This window comes from Neopelma chrysocephalum, unplaced genomic scaffold (assembly GCF_003984885.1).
Source record: "Neopelma chrysocephalum unplaced genomic scaffold, ASM398488v2 Primary Assembly neopelma1_96688, whole genome shotgun sequence".
Classification (NCBI taxonomy): Eukaryota; Metazoa; Chordata; class Aves; order Passeriformes; family Pipridae; genus Neopelma; species Neopelma chrysocephalum.
The window spans coordinates 87,340-102,563 of record NW_020925333.1 but is presented as its reverse complement, the minus strand read 5'-3'; positions in this window follow the sequence as shown (position 1 = coordinate 102,563).

Genomic DNA, 15,224 nt, shown 5'->3' with positions numbered 1-15,224 from the left:
CTAGGAGAGAAATGTGGGCACCTGAGTAACTTCACTCTTTTTTTGACCAGGTATTTTTGTCCAGATGATCACAAAACCATGGTGTTTTCTTGCAATCCCCTAACTCCAATATCCCTTTTTACTTGACACTGAATGTCTTGATATAATTAGAGCATCATCTGTGCTGGGCAAGGACTTCCTGCTCAGCAGATATCATATGGGCTCAGCACAGGATATGCCGTCTTGGCATTCCACAATAACAAGGTTTTAAGCTCAGATGAGCTGATTTTTTTCCCATTAGAGGATTCAGTAAAAAAAAAGAAAACAGTGAAGTTCTGCATACTTGGCTACAAAGTAATACTTACTCATATTAAAAAAGAAATTACCTACTGGAAATTTTGAAATTAAATGTTGCTGGTCCTGATACAAACTTTTTACTATATGAGAAATTAGCTGATTTATATTTTGTTGACCCTTGTAAAATTTTTAATATGAGTTAAATATTCACCTCTGCAAAAATGCTGAAGGTTTACTTATGAGATTTAGTTCTGTTTCACTTAATACATAAAGATTCACAGGTTATGTATTTTAATATAGAACACAAATTGACTGATTAAAATGCAGGAAAAGGAAGTAAAATTATTTAAAAGTCACATTGATTTGATATTGGAGAAATTTGGAGAATGTTAAAAAGAAGGAAAAGGAGAACAAGGTAAACCACCAGAGGGGACAGATTGTGGGGATTTTTCTTGCTCTTCCAGTTTCCAGTTTTCTCATGTGAAACCTCATTAAAACACATATACTTCCTTATATCACATTTTGCATTAGTGCTGGTGATTGTTTACTAAAGACTTGAACAAGCACACTGTTATTGGGCAAGTTCTTATTCTTAAATAAATAAAGGGGATCCAAAGAGTGATTCCTGCATGAAAAAAAAAAAAAGAGCATGTTAGGGTCCAAGATATGCTCCTCAAAGTGATAATTTCAACATAATCTGGTATTATCCCGAGAGTCAGTTTTTTTCGGCAGCCAGACATATATCTGGTTATCTCACAAGGAAAAAAGTCCTGCAAGGAGGCAAGCCAGAAAACCAAGTAGAAGGCGATCAGTCTAAAAGCAATGTGCTAATCTTCAAAACACTCTGATTTACCGTAAGCCATTAAAACATTCTTACGAGGGTTGTTTGTGGGAAAACTCTCTCTTAGCAGAGTAGCCTTTGTGCCCCCGTGGTTGAAACCAGGAAACAGAATATTTTTGTGTTTTGCTATGGGACTGAAAAAAGGAGAGTTATTATCAACACAACAACTTCTGCTACTTTAGCACACAATGTTCTTAAATGAAACAAGAAAATTATGTTTACGATGCCTACAACCGGAAACTCTTATCATTGCAGTTCCAAATGATTTTATTTTGGTGGTTGGAAAATATCCATTTCAAATGGAAACTTTTTCGTTTTTATTTTGCCTTTTACATTGTTATTTGTAAAATCAGGAGAATGAGGTTGCTGTTTGCTAATGTGTTCTTAATAACAGTTATTGCCAAGAATTTCTTCCAGTATACTTGCAACTGATGTTTCCAAAACAAAGGGAATTCAAAATGAAAGTTGGGATGACAGAAAATAGTGATTTCATAGAACAAAACCTTCCATGATGCTTTTTTAGCTAAATTTTTTCGTTCATTTTACATCCTGATAATTTTCTTAACATCCTTGCTGTTAAGAAACAAAATTAAAATGAGCGCTAGCTTTTCCTTCAGGTTTTTATCTGCAATCTCATTGTAGCTGATAGGAAGAATGTTTATGCAATCCAGCCAGACTGATTACCTTGCCCAGCTCTTAGAAACCTGATCTGGAAACAGCTCTTTCATCGACCCAAGGGAAATCTGAAAATACAGGGGAATATTGTATGTGTAATAGCACATACAATAGTTCATATCATGATATTTTCCTTTCATTAAATATATTCCAAATTACCACCCTTTTTACAAAGAATTAAGTAACAGTACTAGATAATGTCTAGTTCCCACTGAACTAATTAGAGACATAACATATGACTGCCTAATTTTAATGTTTATGGCATTTACATGGATTAAACTCTGCAGTGTGTACATTAAACTGCATCGTCCATGTATAACACAATGATCAGATAAGTCAAACATTTTCATTTTTTAGAACTGGTCTCTAGAGTCTACCAAGAAACCTTTTTAAACTATTTGCCCTAAAAACATCAGATAATTTCCAGATGAATTTAATTTGCTGTGTTGAGCAAGACATAATAATTAGTACAGCGTGGTACAGCTCAGGTATTCTGATCAGCAATTCATGACAGGTATCTGGTTATTGAAGAAAATACTGTTCAAAGATAGTTGTATAGTGCCTTATCACAATTACAAAGATGCTGTAAAATGTCAGCAATAGGTTGAAGTTCAAGGTGCTCATTAATAATATTCTCAGTTAATAAATCATTACCTAAGAAGAAAACTACACCCCCCTTTTTATTCTGAAACAACTCTTTCTTTACATTTGTTCTTTCATTTACTTATCCATGACATTCTGATTGATATGATAATGCAGAATTAACTTGGTCAGGTGGCCACGAAACCATTTTCTTCAAGGGGAGCTCAGTGGCAAAGTGTGGGAAGTCTAGCTCCTGACAGTACAGAAGCTGTGCTTGAGCAGGGACTGGCTTCTACTTCAAGGTGTTTTAGTAGAAATTTTTGAAACAAAAAATCAAGGGTTTGTTTGAGAGTATCACAGTAATGTAATGGAAGTGTTACTGTCAGTGCTGTGGAAAATCAAGTTAAGCTGAAATTGGAAACCACATTTGAAGAATACATGCTTCTAGAACAGGGCAACAAACTAGAGGGCTTACCAGCCTCTTAATAGAGTGTTTCCATCTCTAATGCATATACTCAGTCAGTGTTGTAGAATGTTTATTTCTTCTAGCCATGTACTTACCCAGCCTAATGTAAAGAGAGTACATAATCAACACAGGATCTGGGTTGAAGTTGTATTAATGCTTGTTTATAAATTAGTCTGACATACTCAGAAGGGAGAAATTTTAGAAGAGTAAAGCATTTCTGTATATGAAGATGATTTATGAAACAGCCTCTGTCTGCTTCTGCTTTGGTCTTGATGCACTGAATGTCTGTAAACACCCACCTACAAAGTACTTGAATCCCAGAAATAAACATTTTTCTGAACAGCTGAAGTGGTGTTTAACAAGGTTTTACTTTGAAGATTAACTCTGTCACATTTTAAAATAAATATATATAAATAAATAATGGCCAGTCTTCGCGAACGAAGATTTGGGGAAAGGTCTTTTACCTTTCCAGCCTGCGCAATGGATTTTTTTAGGTGAGACACAGCCTGCGCTGAACTGAGCCCACCCTTTAATCCTAAGGTTCATCTGCCGGGGCCAAGCAAGCTTGGACAATGGCAGTGAGGTCCTCAGGACGTAGGTTTGTTTAGAGTGACCTTCTCATAGATGGATGGCCTCACAGGGCTAACGGACTCCATCTGCCCGGGGAACTGGCTGGATTTGAACCTGGGTCCCAGAGGTGAGAGTCCTGCATGCTAACCACTAGGCCACCAGGGGTCCCCCACATTTTAAAATATTTGCTTGTTAAAAGGGCTGTGTGCCCTCTTCAAGCACTAGTGACAGTCTTGGAAGGAAGGGAATGAAAAACGAAGGGCTCTGCCTCCTGTGTTTGCAGCACAACACCACTATGTTGCAAAGAGATGTTCAATTTACCAGATTCTATCTTGAAAGTAATAGCCATGGCCACAAGCATAGTCTCTTTGGAGTCTGTTGCTTCCAGCACATTTCTTGTGATGAGTAGTCTTCTTGCACTTTGGCATTACACATGGAATTTACCAGAATTTTCATATTAAACACACATTACCTGGATGAATATGCTGGCGTTTGGAGTAGGACCTCTAGACACAGGCTACAAGAAGAACTGAGCTCTTCTCACGGAGCAGCAATAGACCATGTTCCATGCAGAGAGAGGGCTGGACTGGTGAGGTAAGCTCTAGGGCTCAGTGAAACCCCAGAGTAAAAGCTATATGATATTGGTATGGTCCTACTAAGAAGGGAGTTGAATTTTGGGTTTCCTCTCTCCTGCTCCCAGCAAACCTCCACCTCTCTGCTCATTTAGGAACAGGTCTTCAAAAGGGGTGATCATGTACCAGTCAAAACTTATGTAACTATTCTTTATTTAATTTTCTTTTAAGGAGAACTTGAAAAAATGTGTTAATTTTTAAAACCTTTAAGGTTTCCTCAGAAGGATGGTCCCCAACTAATTGGTAATTCCTTGAATCTGCATGATCTTTCACATGATAGTCCCATCTATCTAAAGTGTAAACATTTCCATTACAAAGAAAAACCTCAAAAAAGGATGGTAATATCTTTCTAAGGCTCAACCTTCTCTCCTTGGTGTCCATGAGGATTTCCTTTTGGCTTCAACAAGATGGGGACTGTAGCCCTTAGGGGAATCACCTGTATTCTCAAAGCTTTAATCACCTGTATTCTCAAGGCTGCAGAAGGAAGGGGATTTTTAGATTTATTACTTGTCTTTGCTCATTCTCTCAACAGTTACATGTTTTTCTCTGTCTGCAGATGCCTGCCATTGTGGAGGAAGGCCAGGACAGAGATACAACTCTTCCTTCCATAAGTTTCTAACCTGCTGCTATTTAAACTAACTGCAACTCTAAGTTTCTAACCAACATCCTGGTTGGGGGAGAGATTAAAAGTGTAAATTTACTGTTATCAGCAACGATTTCACTACAACAGAGCAAAACTACAGATTCCCACTATTAAAGCAACAGGCTTTATTTATATGTCATTGATTTATTGATTTTTTTTGTCTAAAAACTCAGCTGAGTTGCCTTCCTCTTTCAAAACTGACAGAGGGAAACAGGAAGACCCTCATTTCAGTCACCTGCAAAATGAGGCCTCTGCACAGTAAAAAAAAAAATCATCAAAAACCACAGACCACAGTTTGTAGTAGCGAATTACTGACCCAGAAAGTACTTGAAGAGCTGACAGTGCTTTTTGCATTAACAAGTGCTTATTATAAATTATATTTATGTAAACTATGATAATATCTATGCTACATCTAAAAATCACATTTCTACATTGTCCACCATTCTGCAAGTGTTTGCAAGATATGCTTATCTGTATGCACACAAGTGGGCTCAGGAAAAGCTATGATACTGTGGTTAAAGATAACCCTGCAAACAGTCAGATATTTGATTTTAAATTACAGTATTAGTAGTTTGACATGGGCATGCAGGATGTATTTACATGGGAGGGAAGCCCCCATTAAGAGCACTCATTAAAATCACTGTTGATTACCCACTGTGCTTAGCTCTAAACCTGAAGGTATTTATTTTTAACTTTACCCTTTGGCATCATAACAACAGTGCTGAAATGAAAACTTTTTATTACAGTCCGGCTAGGGAAATGGGGAAATTCACTCAGAGGTTCAAGACAGGTTCTAGGTCAAGTAAGAGTAATCCTTTTTTAAGATGGTTTCCCCCTTATATAGGGGAAGCAGAGAAGTTGCTAGAATGGTGAGTGTGACATACCAAATACGGAAAGGGTAGGAGGGGGCCTGCCCAAACTAGGAAAGCATTGGAGGAGCTACAACCTTATAAGGATTAGGGAGAGGGTTTATAGCCATATAAGGGAACAAGAGATAGAAGGGGACAAACAGTTTAAGGGAATTTTTACAAAACTTATGGGGTACCATATAAGAACTCTGTTTTAACATTAACTCTGTCGATAAAGTCCATTGTCTCCGAGAATATTCTACAGTCTTAAATGACATCTTCATCTCCTGTTGCCTCTTTCAGGGCTTCAATCCATCTTCGGTATTGCTTTTCTTCCTCTTGCTCATCTCCCACAACTTTTCTCCTGTGGCAAGAAAATGACTAGGGTTTTATTGTTTTCTCAAACCAAAGACCACATGGCTTCTAAGTACTATCTGACTTCTCATCAGAGGCAAGAGCTATATTTTCACCTTTCAAGTGATGACACAGAGAGCAGAGACATTGAACCTTATTATTGCTGTTAATAAGTGAGCTAAAAAGACATTCAGAGAAATAAAGCAACTTGTACAAGGACAAATTGGCCAGATGCTTATTTCTTTTCTGATTCCTGACTTAGTACAATAAAGAGGGTGAACTGTGTCCTCTATAAATGTCCATACTCATGGCTATACAAAATCTGACACCTGTTCATAAATGTAGGGTATACCCTATGTCCTATGAGACCTCTCACAATTACAAGAGTTTGAGGACTCACTCAAGGAGAGATCATTCCTAAATGATGTACCAACATTTTAGGCAAATAGAACCTTTCTTGTTTAGTTTTTTTACAAACTCCATTTTCAAACAAATAATCATGGTGCCCTTATTTCTTGTTGTTATTATCTGTTTTACAAATAGAGTGTTTGTTGGAGGGATTTCTCAGTAGTCGTATGATTCTCATAGAGTAAGAGAAAATAAAATTGTAAGAAGAGGGCTAAAAAATATTTGAGTAGGTCATCTTTTTGTGCTGAGTCAGGATTAACTATTTCTAAATGTAGAAAAATGTAGACAAAAAACATTCCTGATCCTGTTCTTACAGTTGCTGACAGAGAGATTTGGCAAACTCTTGAGTTTGTCTGTTCCTAGCTATCTTCACCATTACAAGTGTTGATGTCTAACTCAAATGTACTAGCTGCTAATTTAAGCCCATTGTTTTTTGCTCTATCTACAGCAAAAGATATTGTCTCTTCTTTTGCATTAGCTTTTTGCATATCTGAAAGCTATTATTGTGTCTCCCCACAGTCTTTGTTCTTTTGTAAGAAAAAACAAATACAGTTCTTTCCTCACAGGCCTTGTTCTTCAGACCTCTGACCTGTTTGTAGCTCTCCTCCACACTCTCCGCTTGATCTGCATTTCTCTTGGGAAATTGAGGACTTGCCTGCAGCCCATGCAGTGGAAGGATTATTCCTTCTGCCTCAGATATGAAACTTCTGTTTGGATATGGCAGTAAGTTTTGGGGATTTTCTGCTTTAGGTACAGTTTATGATCAGTTTTAAGAACCAATGCCTTGTCTGAAAACCTGCAGCCTACCGTTCACTTCCCAATTCTTCCTAGTGTACTATTTTCGTAGTATGTTGTAACTTATTCCCAAAAATCAACTTGTCAGGAACATTTGTTGAATGTGAATCCTGGTTATCAAATAATTGAAACATTGGCTTGTGTTAAATCCTAGACAGACCATTTTGAAATCCTATCTCGTACATAACTATGCAGTGTGACAGTAAATCTGTGATTAATAGGCTTTCCTATTAACACAAGACCTTGCTTAACAAATAGTGAATCTAAGCTTTTTTACTAATGTAGGTGGTTCAAACAGATCCTCCCCAAGTTATGTATCTCTCCTTTCTCTGTTATTTTTGTTATGGATAAAAATAAGATTTCTTTGATTGTTCTTGGCAAGTTAGCACTCCTTGCTATTTATTTCTGTGTTACCTTTGGGATGCTTATAATAGATCAATTTTTTATTTTAGCATTTTCCAAAGAATTTATTGTAAACTGACTAATCACCAGTATCCTAGCTGCGCCCATCCCATTCATTTGCTCTTTTCCATCATCTGAAACCTTACCCAGTCATAAATTGTTCCCTAAGTGCCCCAGGATGATTTCCCTCCCGCCAAACCCAATTCAAATATGTAGTCCATATAAACAACCTTTTTTCCTGATCCAGACTGACTTTTTCCCATTTTGTCACTCATCTTAAGGGCTTTAAGGTGAAAGAGGTTAGGTTTGGATTATTCTTAAGTATGAGAGTGATGTCCAGAAAAGTTATGGATGACCCATCCCTGGACAAGTGTTCAAGGCCAGGTTAGAGGGAGCCATGAGCAACCTGATCTTGTGGAAGGTTTTCTGCCCTTAGGAGTGATGTTGGAACTAAATGATCTTTAAGATCCATTCCAGCTCAAGCCATTCTGTGGTTCTGTGATTCTGTGTTCTTGATTATATCAACTTTCTTACTTTATCAGTCTTTGTACTGAAGGCATACCGTACACTTCCATTCATTGTGTTCACTGCTTCTCTTGCTATGCTTCCTGTATTTTCTCTGTGATTAGTTGTTTGCACTTTCATTCTTAATTTTGTGAAAAAAACACCAATCACTCATTCATGTCTAGAGGTCTTGAGATAGAAGCAATTTTATATGTAATTAGTAGACATTCTTGTTCCTGCAGGCATTTGCCTTGCTTCCCTCATGCTGGGGTCTGATACCTCAGTTAGGCAAAGTTGTAGGAAGACTATTTGCTTCTCTTTCTCTCCCTTCATCTTTCCCACCCCAAGCTCTTTCCACTTCCGAGTCTCTTTTGTAGTTTACCTCCTATCCTACAGTGGTCTTGAACACACTTGCCTGACTCTTACACACCTGTTGGCACTCTTTGTTTAACTCTGCAGTCCACCCTGCACAGACTGATTCTGAAACAATGAGGATAAAGAGTAATTCTGGTGGGAAAGGAGAGCCCTGGAAGGTCCCAGTTCAACCTGTTGTTCAAGAGCAAGGCCCACTTTAATCAGATCAGTCTGTTTAGGGCCTTGCATTGTTTTTTTAAATCTCAAGGAGTAGAGTTTCTGCAGCTTCTGTGAGCAGCTGGTACCAGTGCTGAACCACACTTACTGTGAAATGCTTTTTCCTTATGTCTGATTGGAATTTCCCTTGCTGCCATTTGTGTCCATGGTCTCTTGCCCTTTGTACAAATGTCAGCAGACAAGACCTTATTAACTCTTATGTGTGTTGAGAGGTGTTGAAGCTGTAAGGATATGAGAAATCCAGGCCTGATCTGTGTGCACTTGTTAATGATCATTTCTTTCCACTCTGGATATTATTACCTTAAGTACTGGTCAATTTTCAACCAACCCATCAGTATGGAAAAAAGTAAAAAGTGAGGTGGCATGATGTGGTGATACTTCTGGCTAGTGCAAATCCTGCTCTGAAGGTACAGAGGAAGAAGGAAATAAGTAGCCTTTCATTCTAACAGCAAATATATGCCATTTTTTCAGCTAATTGTTTCTGCAAAATTTTAAACAGACATAGAAACAAAGACTAACAAAAAATATTACAAAAAGCCCGAACCAACCAACCAAAAAAAACCTAAACAAAAAACCAAACAAACAACTGCCCCCCCCAAAACCAAACAGAAAAACCTAACCAAACCTGTAAGTGGGTAATATATTACACAGGTTGGATAATTTCTCTGGATATCTTATTTCAAATATTTGACAAGAAACAGGTTTGAACAGCACGTACTGATGACGAAGGCTGCTTTTGTTAGATTAAAGACTCTTGAGCTATAGAAAGGAGACTTCATGCCATTATGTCAAAACTAAGGTTAGGTCCCATGTTTTATGTTGCGTGGCAGAGTATTAAGAGATGGTAACTACCACCTAGCAGGACCATGAGAGTGAACCACAGTGGCACTTCTCAGACACACTGTCCTTCTTGTCCCTCCTCTGAGGGTTGAGAATGCTCTGCAGTAAAATTGTTTGTGATTTTCAGTTAATTTACTTGGCAGTAAGTTAAAATACTATATACAAATATTAATGTGTAGATCCCAGAGACAAATAACACACTACCATTGTCTTTCAGCAAACACAGCAAGCTCTGGGGAGCTGCAGGGAGGTGTTGATGGGCTTTTGTAAAAAAGCCGTACTGTGGAGAGCCTCCTGTTGGCTGAACTCTACTCCAGACAAAAGTTCTTGGATCCTTGGGCTCTTGTGTAGCTGTTCAGCCCTCTTGCCTAATAACTCAGGCTCTACAGCTCCATACAAGGCAGGATACATGTATGTGAGCATGCAAATACGTGCAGCCACTGCCATGGAGTGCTCACTGGGACCACCACTTACGGCTTATGAGTAGATTGAATGCAACTTCTATGCATTAGGGAGCCCCTTGGCCACCAGGAAGCATTACTCCCTCAGGGACTACCATGTAATCCATACCCCTTCCTGTGGAGGAAAAATGGGCAAGTAAGGGATGATAGAATCCATATCACGGGGTTTCCTTGGTTCATGTTTAGCCCAACCCTGTCATTGTGGTATATTCAGGAGGACTGTTATCCAGATTAATCACCACCAGTGCTTGAGTTTTTGACTCTTCAGGGTGTATGCTGTACATCTTGGAGCTCTTAGCTGTGAGGTGTTATGCAGATGTGCTGCTAGGAATTTTTATTTGGAGTAGACACCTAGTGACATTTTTGAAGGCCTCACATAGAATGCACTGCATTGTGAGAAGATAATGGGTAAAATAGCCATGAAACTTCCCTTAAACTAAGCTGCTCTGTACTACAGACTTTTGAAATATGGGACTTCTGAGTATTTATATGACGCTAATAGGGTATTGCTTGATAAAAAATAGAAAAAGCTTGGAATAAGAAATTCCCTTCTGATTCAAATGGGTATAAAAATGCAATGTTTCCATGAATTGTTTTTTTTTTTTTTTTTAAAGAATTGCTGAAACTTACTGTTTCAGTAAGGTCAAAACACATGATTTTCATTTTACTATTTATGATTATTCCAAGTGCTCCTTTGGGTCACATTCATGGAAAAGTCAACAAACAATGAAAACACTTAATTTCATTTTTTGATGAAAGAATATTTAAGAAACATATAGACAAATTCAGTTGAAATTTAAACTGAAATAATAAGAGCACTTGGAATTTTTTACTCATGCCATGGTCTTAGTTTCAAAACTCACAACAAAGGCTTGGGAGAATAATAAACAGTTTGAATGACAGTTCCACCATCTGTGACCCCTCACAGGTACCTAGAGAAATAATTGATCAAAGGCATTTATATTATACCAAAAACTGTTGTTGTAATGCAGAAATAATGTTTAAACTGCTCCCAGTCAACAGAGCACAAACTTCAGCGCTCATTTTTGGGATAAAGGTATGCATAAAGAATACGTAAAGTGTACAACATTTCTCATCTTCCCAAACTATATGTTAATAATTAATATGTCTGCCTGATTAAATATAGACCGATCCTGCTCTATCTGATCATTTTTTGCTAAGCATATTTGATATGAAGCTAAACTATCAAAATAACACTACATTTCTGAGCATTGCTGCCCAAACTCCTGATCTGTCGCTGATGACAGGCATGTCCAAAAGTGTGTGTGGATGTGCACATCTGTACAAAGGATTCTTGTGGAAGCGTGGCACTTTGTTTGACATTAATCTCAAAACAAGTATATCTGCCTCATTTCTACAAGCCTGGTTAGGTTTCAGCTTGCTTTCTATTTCAAACGTGTCAGATGTTGCTCCTTTCCTGCTGGAAATGGAAAAGATCTAGTTAGCTACTTTGGAAAAGTGTGTTCTTTTCTCATAAACTGCATTTTTAACAGTGGCCATTATTCATATTGTCCTAACATGCTGAAAAAGAGTTCTCAGTGTGTAGGTCTGCTCTTTATACTCAGGTGTCACTGAATGACTTCCATTTTCTGTGGCATGAATGCACTCCAAAGCATTTCATCTTGTACTGGCCAGGATCAGAATAACTGATGTTCCCACTTCTGCCTCCATCTGCATTGCTCCCACAGAGTTTCTAAGAAATTCAGATTACTGTTCACTGATGTAATTCTCAAAGGATAGAGAATATGGAAATCACCCCTTGCACTCTCAGAACTGCAAAAATGAAGATAATTTACATGGAAGCTAGAATCTTGTTTCTGGTTTCAGTTTGTAGTGTCGTCTCCACACTTGCTTGTGTTCTTATTAACACGGAAATTAACTTGTAAAAGTCTGTCTAAGGAGACACTCTAGGAAGAAAAATGAATACTAAAAAAATAACTGCTAAAGCCTTTGGAGGAGCCATGACAAGTCTTGAGAGAGGAAAAAAAAAAACCAAAAAACCACAACAAAAACAACCCTCCCCACAAAACAAAAAAAAGGGGGAGGGAGGCAAAAAGCTTCAAAAAAGCTGCAGAAAATCATTGGGAAAAAAAATGGAAAAGGTTGTCTTGAAGAGAACACTAAACAAAAATCAATCTGCAAAGTTCAGGAAGGATTAAAAGAAGGTGAAGACTACTTCAGCAAATAGAGTATTTTATGCAGACAGGGGAGTCATGGAGAAGATATGCTTTGGAAAAAGATAAATGCGGGAAAGAAGGAAAGAAAATGCCAAAATCTTTTCCAAAATATTGCTCAACTTCTTGTAATTTGGGGTCTTGTCTTGCAAAATATCAGGTCAATTGAACAACTCTTTTTTCTTTCCTCCAAGAACTGTATAAAGAAACCCAGCAAAAAGCAATGAATAGAGCTTAACTCTAGAGTTTGGATGCAAATCAGGATGTGGTGAGATCTGTTTATCAGAAGCTCAGATGTCTGATGTTCTCCTGTTACATTAAGGATATATTTGAAGTAGCTACCATGTAAGGATTGTGCAATGACTCAAGTGAAGTGACTTTGGCAGTCTCCATTCCATTCCTCTTAGGATTTGTCAAAAACTGCCTTTGTCCCATTTGGCATGTAGTGAAACCAGCTTTAAGGTGAATTTCTCATGTCAACCCAGCCTCCTGTACTGTTAAATGTGGGCAAGTCACTTCTGAGAAGGGCATTACCTGGGGCAGAGATTGATACCTGCACATTTTTTATGGGCATATTGAAGGAGGTATAAGGAAGTAACAAGTGCAACTCCTGTTGGGTGAAGAGAGCAGAGAAAATAGTGGTAATACAATGATGATGACACCAGGTATAAACTCTCTTTCTTATTCTGAGCTTACATATAAAGCAAAGAAGATAGATGACTTAAAAAGTCATCTTTTCTGTGGTTTACCGTGTGTGTCCTTTTTGATCAAGATAATATCAGAATCAGGCACATTAACTAAAAAGAAATTCTGTTTTCAGAGACCTGTGGGTTTTTTTGAGAATATTTCCTTTCCAGTTGAAGACCAAAGCTGTTATTTTAATCTAAAACCCAGGACTGTTAAGGGGGGAACATTTTCTGCTTCTTCACTAGAAAATCTCCAGAAAAAATTCCAGAGTGCAAGTCCAAAGAAAGGTGGATAAATTTTTGGTGTTTTTAAAACTAGAGAGCATAAAGTAAGACACATAATCTAGCAAAACTTTGGACTTTGTTGCTGCTTGACTTAAAAGACCACTATTTCTATGCCAAACACAAAAGTTAGTTCTGCCCTTTTCTTAACACAAGAATTGATTTACTTTGGGATTCAGGTGGCTTCTCTCGCAAAATTTCTGTCTAGATATTGTACTGCTGTGAGCTCTATAGTGTCTCAGAACTTCATGATGATAACAAATTTATCCCCAAAAATGCACTTGGGCAATAAGATTTGGTATTGTTCCTGTTTTACACATATCACAGATTATGCGATCTAACCCAGCTCATGCATCATGTCTGAAGGTGATCAAGAAGCAGGTTCTGAGAGCCTTGCTGTCAGTCCTGAGCACTTTGACACAAAACAGTCATTCTAGTCTTCCTTCCAGTGCAAAAGGTTTACTTGGAATAGGCTGTAATACCACACAGCACTCTTGAAAAAATACATTAATTTGTCATGAAAGCCATAGAGAGGGCACTGAAACATGAGAAACTCAAACTGAGTCACTATATTTGACATACAATGAGTTTCCTGCACTGGAGGCTGATCTGCATGAGATCTCCATCTGCCAGATAGTCTGTATAAGAGCAAACTGCAGGTTTATCAGTTTATAAACTGACAGTTTATTTTTAGAACCTGTCATCAGTCAGTCAGAATAGTAACAAATATGACTAAATGTGATATGGTTAGTAACAGTTGTTATTTGGAGTCCATCTGTTTCTCAGTCTTTTCCTTTATTTTGTTGTTTCATAAAGAACAGAAAGACCCTATGCATGACTCACAGGTCCTGTGCTTGACAAAATCCCAGAGCAAGAGGGACATTGACTTGCAGCTCAGCCTGTACCTGGCTGTTCACGAGTCTCCATTTCTAATTATATATATGTTATATTAATATATGTATATACAGAGGGAGAAGATAGATAGATAGATAGAAAAAAAGAAAAAAAGAAAGAAAGAAAGAAAAAGAAAAAAGGAAAGAAAGAAAAAAATCTGTCTCTCAGAAATTCTCAGTCCTTTCTGTCTTTATAAAATTCAAATTAAACCTTGATCTGCAAAGAGCTTGAGTAACCCAGCAGGTTTCTCTCTTTGGTGATCTAGCAGAAAATGTAATAGGAATCATGGGTTAAGAATTGTTCTCTATGTTTGAATGACATTGTCTTGCTGCGTTACATAACATGGTTACAGCAAATACTGAGATGCTCTTGCTTTTCTCGCGCTTCAGTATTCAGGATGTTTCCACCATTTTTAAACCCTTCTTACATGTCAAGAGGCAGCTGATAAATCCTGGTGGATTAGGGCCATACTCCATGCAGGCAACTTTCTATGCCCTGTAGAGAGAACAAGTCTTACATTCCCATGAGGAAGAAAGAGTTTTGATTACTGAAGGATTAAAGAATAAGAAGCCAGTTTGTAGAACTGACTGAACTGTCTGGGGAACCAAACATCAAACTGAGATGTAACTGTATGGATACTATATGCCAGAGGTTTTGTAATGTGTGTGATTTCAGCCACATAATATGCACTATCAGCAAAAGTGAATCAGCTAATTAGTGTAAAAGAAACATTGGTAAGAAATCCTCACTTGGTAGAGAGATGCTCCAAGTGCGACTAGAGAGAGGCTGGCATTAGTTCTAACGTGATTTCAGACATACACCAACGAAGTGGAAATGCATATGGAAACCAGAGAAGATAAATCATGATCTTTCAAGGGCTAATCATCCATATCAGTTCACTTATGCTACTCCTTACAACTACTATACAACCTGCTATTAATATGGGCATCCTCCTCCCCTCAGCACATCTTCAAACTCCCTAGAAAACATGGTCAAGTACTGCAGGAAGTTCATGACATTTGATCCTACCTAAAGCCAATGTGGAAAACAGATTATTCCCCTCCTGCTGGCTTTTCCATATCTGAAGACTATTATCACTTAGTCCTCTGGTGTTCTCATTTCTACACTGAATGCTGTTGACACTTTCAATTTCTACACTGATGTCATATTTCTAGATATTTTTGTGTTGTAGCCTTTTCATTTTCCTTCGTCTCTGAATTTTGCTCTTCAGTGGTTTGAAAAGGTGAGGAATGAGAAGGAAGAAGGAAATTCCCTGGAT